The sequence below is a fragment of the Petaurus breviceps genome, unplaced genomic scaffold, assembly GCF_028583685.1.
Source record: "Petaurus breviceps papuanus isolate PSGF00001 unplaced genomic scaffold, PetGlider_PUasm1.0 81, whole genome shotgun sequence".
NCBI lineage: Eukaryota > Metazoa > Chordata > Mammalia > Diprotodontia > Petauridae > Petaurus > Petaurus breviceps.
This window is the reverse complement of record NW_027186546.1, coordinates 6,250,909-6,257,241: the sequence shown is the minus strand read 5'-3', so window position 1 is coordinate 6,257,241 and position 6,333 is coordinate 6,250,909.

The following is a 6,333-nucleotide window of genomic DNA, read 5'->3' as shown; positions in this document are numbered from 1 at the left end:
TAAGAAAATTAGATCATGAATAAGGAATGAAGGCAGAGCCACATAGACTACACAGAAGCTTCATGCTTTTATGTCACGAATGCCTTAACAAAAGAATTAGAAGGTGGTATCGAATGTGGTGAGTATCGAATAGCATCACAAAAAAATGAAATGGATTGCATTGTAATAGACAGGAAATGATTCATCACTGATGGAAGTCATTTCTGAATCAGCTGTCTATGAGCATCAACTTATGATTGAAATTAAAACAAAGACAGGAGGAAGAATAAAAATGAGAAAAAGAAATGGAATTCAATTAAAACTCCAACTAACCTTATTTTTTAAAAGCCACTGATGACCAAAAATGGAATGCAGACAGATGAAAGAACTTAGACATCAATTACAATAATTTCATATCAAAGTCTGATTTTTGTAAATCAAATGCCAGAAATGAGAAAAACAAAGACTTCGCTCCTGAACCTCCATAGAACTTTGTCTTGCCACAGAACCCTCTTCATCCTGGAGGCTCACACTACTCCAAGACTACTTCTTACGCCATATTCTCAGTCCATCCGTCGTCCCCCTCTAATTCGCAGGTTTCTCCAAATACCTTCATTTTAAGGAGGTCCAAGCCAACCTAGTCTACATTCCTCTCCAGATTGGGCTCCAGACTCTCCACGGCTTTCGGCTCCTCCATCCAGTTTTCAGCTCCCTTCTTTCTATTTGTTATCTTCCACCATTAGAATGTAAGTTGCTTGGGGGCAGGGACCATCTCGTGGTCTCCAAACCAGGAACACCTCTGCCCAAACTTGCATCCACAGACCTCAGTTTAAAAAATGCTCGCACTAAACTATCTGGGTTAAGTTTAGCCAATGTATTTTTGATCTTAAGTGAATTTTCTTAGATTTGCTTTCTGAGCAAAATCCCAGAATATTTTACTAATTTCTAAAGATTGGCTTTTATATGTGTTCAACTAGGAAGAAAAAACTAAAAGCTTTTCAAAAGACTTTATAGACATTTAATAAGTATAAAGCATGAATTTTCAATAACTGTCATTTATTATGTGGCATTACTATTCACTTCAGACACAACTGTACCCTACTCAAAATTAACTTAGAAAGTAGAACTTACTTTAGGAGGCAGTACCTCTTGGGCTGTAATTTTATTTGTTCTTAGTCTGGATTCAAGTAAAATTGTTTAAACAATTAAGTCAGTAGTCTACCTTTCAAAGGAAAATGCCCAAAGCTACTCACAGAAACAGCTCCTTTTACATTTGACAATGAAAAAGGTAGTCAGCCACAAGGTTAAGCCAGAGCCAGAACAAACCCAGCTCTCCAGAGCAGGTTAAATTTTCAGTGTGAGTATTCACTTGGAAATTAGCAAATGCTACAATTCTAGCCTCGAAGGTTCGTTTTGTTGATTATCTAGCCTTTAAAAAAAAAAACAAACAAACAAGGGGAAAGCGTTAATGCAAATTACAAAAATGTAAATAATGTAAATTAAAAATGTGGGCTGCTCCCAAACCCCTTCCCCCCTCCCCCCAAGCTGTTAAACTTTTACTAGTACATCCTCACAAATGGATATAGACTTCGAGAAGGCTAAGAGAGGATCACCTTACAAAGATAATGGCAGGGTACTCTTGACTTAGTTTCTTCATTGTGATAAGTCCTCTCTAAGCAGGAAAGTTGCCCATGTGTTAGATCAAGAACTGGCTATGAGATCCCTTGAATATGTGAAGTTCTGATACAAGAATCAGCTAATCCAAAAAATATTTATGACATTTACAAGAAATTAAATAGAGCTGAGGGATTTTTGTCCCACTATACCTATGATAAGTCAGTGTGTGATTTTTTTAGGCCTAAGACTAACAGAACAGTTTTGATATTATAACCATGTGCTTACTCCTCTTTTCACAGAAAATTCCTCTGACAGGAGAACTATAAACATTTTCTGACAAATCTTACTGTTACAATTATTGAAAATCCTACTACTTATATTTTTTTTTCTGAAATTCATATATTATTTGAGAAACTCTGCTATCCATTCTGGACAACTGAGACCCATTAGAACACCTTAGTTCAATCAGGTGATCTCAGTGACTGTCCTGAACCAGAGATACTTATGGGGGTGGTAGAAAAATACTAGATAATGGTGAAAAAGGTGGTGATAAACAGCAAGAAAGTGAGTACGTGTGTACAAGGAACAGGAATTAGGCCATTGTGTCCTCTAGATCATAAAGTAGGGGAAAATAAGATATAAGAAGACTGGAAACCCAGAAAGGGGCTGGATTATGGAGGGCTTTTAATACTTCACAGAAGATTTGATATCTGATCTGATAATCTATTACACTGAGGTATAACAGAGACCTGTGGAACAAGCTACTGAACCCCTGCCAGCAAGCCCATTGTCCTATATTCTGTCAAATGGATTGAGGCCTTCCCACGTAGCTACTGCTTTGGTGGTCCCAAAGAAACTTTTAAGTCATGTTTTCTCCTGTTTAGGGACTCCTACTTCATGTGACAGGACCCATTTTTTACAGGTCATGTGCTCCCAGTTGCAGTGATCCCTGGGTTCTTTGCCTTCCTCCCACCATCGGATGACCATTCAGATGCAGTGAGCCAACAGTTCTTACTATCCTAGAGACATGAGATTCTCTCTGTCTTGCACAAAAGGGGTAGAACAAAGGAAGGGGAACAAAGATAATTACTGTATCTTGGAAAAGTGAAAAAAATTGAATAAGGAACCACTGTGGCAAGTACACTCTGACAAAAGCACTCAAGGATACTCATGAGGCAAAATGCTTAGAATGTAAACCTAGAAATCACAGAAGGCTATAAGAGCCTTGAATTTTTTCCCCGGACTTCTCCCACTTAATGAACATCCCTAGCATAAACTTATAAAAGGGTGCAACTGTGCATGAGTATAATGAGACCAGAACTCACAGCAATCTGGCCCTGTTTCCCTTGTTTAACAAGTACAACTGAGCTCATCTGGTTATTTGACAGCAAGGTGTACTTTTATGAAGGTCCATGTAAACTCTCTCTCTCCTTCTCAAGGAAATGATTTAATTCATCCAACCTTCTTATAAAGGAATCTTCAAGGAAACAAGAGGAAATAAAAATCCTACCAATCAAGATTCTCTTTCAAAAACAGAGACAACAAAATGTACTAGAAAAAAAATGGTAGTCAACATTTGTTGTCAAATAATATGAAGATGGGCAGTTCAAGATGGTCTCCCTTTAAGTACAATATGTTGCCTACAAGTTATTGACACAACCTCTGAACTCTACTCTATGAGGATGCTTTAGTTAATCAGAAAAACGGACAGTTACAGGAAATAAATGGAGGGGGTAAATAAGACCTAGGGAATTTAGGTAAAGTTGTAGCCTAGAGAGATCCCAACATGGACCACAAAGCTTCTTTAAGACACTGAAAACTACTGAGAGGTGCTTAACTTCTTGCTGCTGAATTATAGCAGCTCCAAAAACCATCCTGGGAACAGTCTTCACCAGGTAGTTTCAGGGAACCTCATCAGTTCATGTATTTTCTAGTCATGTTCCAAAAGGATCAGGAAAGACTGCTCCATGACTGCACCAGGCAAGGAAGGTGATAGTTCCAAGTCTACCTCTTTGGGTGAACCCTCACAGTTGCTATCCTAGGCTCAGTGGAGTTTAATCATCTGGCCCAGAACCAGGGGAATGAAATTTAATTAGAGAGTGAAAACTAGTCCTCAGGTACTACCAAGCTATCTTTCACCCCTCATACACATCTAGGATTCCTTTAGAGACATCCCACTTCTATACATCAAACAATATTAAAATTTATCGGCACAGTAACCTTCCACCTGTCTCTACTACTCCCTGGCTCCAGAGGACACCTGGGAAAAATAAAATCAAATACTAAAAAAGGGTGGGTTGGAAGAAAGGGAAAAACCATTTATTAAGCACCTACTATGTGCCAGGTACTGGGTGCTAAGTGCTTTACAAATATTAACTCAGAGAGAGTTTGTAGTTTCTGATTAAAAAAACAACACCACTATCTCAAGACAAGTTCTCTAAGGAAAACCTGGTAGCTCTCTCTCCCTTCTAGTTCAATTTCTCCGTCCCTTTAGGAGGAATTAAACTGTCAGAAGGCAGCTTCTTTGAGAATCTTAAATAGGAGTTCAATTTGACCCAGTGAGATCTGGTGAAATTCAGTCAGATCAGTACAGTGGTGTGGGAGGGAGAAGAAGTGGCAAGGGCCACAGAGCAGGTCCCAGTGGCCCAGCGTATAATAACAATGAGACAGGTAGAGTAGTCTATTCCAAATCCATAAAAAAGAACTTGGCGATATACAGCTCTGTCTCCACCACAGAGCTCAAAAGGATGTTGAACCAAAAAAGAGCTTGGAATCCAAGATGACTGGTCACTCAGGAAGAACATCATTTGCTCACTGGCTCAGTGCTGTTGGGTCACTTCTAGGTGAAAGCTCCCAGCACCACTGGGACAGTCATCTAATAGCCTCAAAGTCCCATCTGAACTTCAGCATTTAGGCCAGGAATTTCTTTGCTTTCTGCCTCAGTACAGTGGTTCGACCTGTGGCCCAGGGCAACTAGGGTGTTGTAATAGACAAAATGACCAGCCTGAAGTCAGGAAGACTAGAGTTTAAATCTGACCTCAGAAGCTTATTAGCTGTGTGACCTTGGGCAAGGTACTTAACCCCAATTTGCCTCAGCTCTTCATCTACAAAAAAGTGGAAAAGGAAATGGCAAACTCCTCCAGGATCTCTCTCAGCCAGGAAAACCTCAGGGTTCATGGAATCACAAAGAGTTGGACACAACTTAACCACAATCGAAGTGGTAAAAGAAAACCTGCAAGGTGCTGGTTAAGAAGTTGTCCTGACAATTCCAAAGAACTCAACGATGGAAAAGTGCTATTCACCTCCAGAGAGAGAGAGAGAACTGATAAACTCGGAGTATAAATCAAAGCACACTTTTTTTTTGCAACATAATATGGAAATCTTTTGCAAGAAATTATTTGTCTTCTCAAAAGGTGGGGGAGGGGCTGGAAGGAGGGAGAGAATTTGGAATTCGAAATGTTAAAAAAAATTAATGTTAAAAATAAATAATAAAAAAAAATTAAGTCCTGAGAGACACATGTTGCCAAAGAAATCACCTGGAATTTCATTGAACTGATGGCAGAGAATGGAAATTAGGTTTTAGAATCGGTTTTTAGTGATTTCTCGGCCCGAGTCAGGGTAAGTCATCCTGTAGTGATGATGACCCTTTCCTGGGGTCCGGTCCCGGCTTTGTTCTTTACCCAAGGCAGGCTGGCCGGGCCCTCCTGGTAGCTCCTGCACAAGGTACCTCTCGGGCACCGCGGGATGCACCTCGAGGAAGGTGATCTGTCCTTTCTCGCTCTCAGGCTCCTCGCTGAGGCATCTGCTCGGGGAGTCCCACTTCTACCCGTCCTGGGGCGCTGCAGCTCCTACAGGTGAGCTCTGGCTGCCTCCTGATGCTCCTCCGGCTGTGGGATCGGATCAGGTCCAGCTCCTGGAGGGTCTTGTGACCCAGAGCCCGGCGCGCCGCACGTTCACCAAGAGAAAAACCCGGGAGGGGCCAGTGCTGTTGGCCTCGCGGAGCACCAAGCAGAGGCCGGGAGACGCCTCCTGGACCCCGCGGGCCCACCTTGCAGTAGCTGCAGGCGATGCCCTCGGGCACATGCAGCGCCCAAGAAGAGCTGCCCCGCGGAGCAGCTCCTGCAACACTGTCCTGGCCTTTCTGGTCCGGCCAAAGGACCCGGGACTGAGGCCGAGACCCCCAAGGCATCCCGCCCCACACAAGGAAGCGCAATGCTCGGTAGAATCCTAAAGCTACTTTCCCTCTCCGTCTAGTTTGTTCCAATAAAAACACTAATGACAACATGCTAATGAAAATTTCCAAATCCCCTGGCCCATTAAGTTCACAGGGTCCTAAGTGGGGAGGGGGCGGGGAGTGACGGAGAAATGAACTGAAGAGCAATCATTTCCTTCCCTCCTCTCCCCAAGTATTCCCCTTCCAGGAACTGGCTAGGATTTCTCTCTCCTTCCCACTGCAAGATACTCAAATCAGCTGGAAAGCAAACTAGCTTGTTTTTAGTTTGAAGAATGCCACGACCACACGCTCTCTCTAATTCCAACAGACCCCAGCCGGCCTGCATCTAGTTAAACTTTGGACTGACTGAGGCAGTAGAGACGTCTAAGCTTCGTTCACCCCAAATTCTATCTTGCTGCCTAACTGAGATCAATTCTCTCCTGATAAAGGTATCAGCTCATAGCATCTTGTTAGTTACTTCGCTGGAGTGAAATGATTGATTTATTCAGTCAAAGCCACCTTCA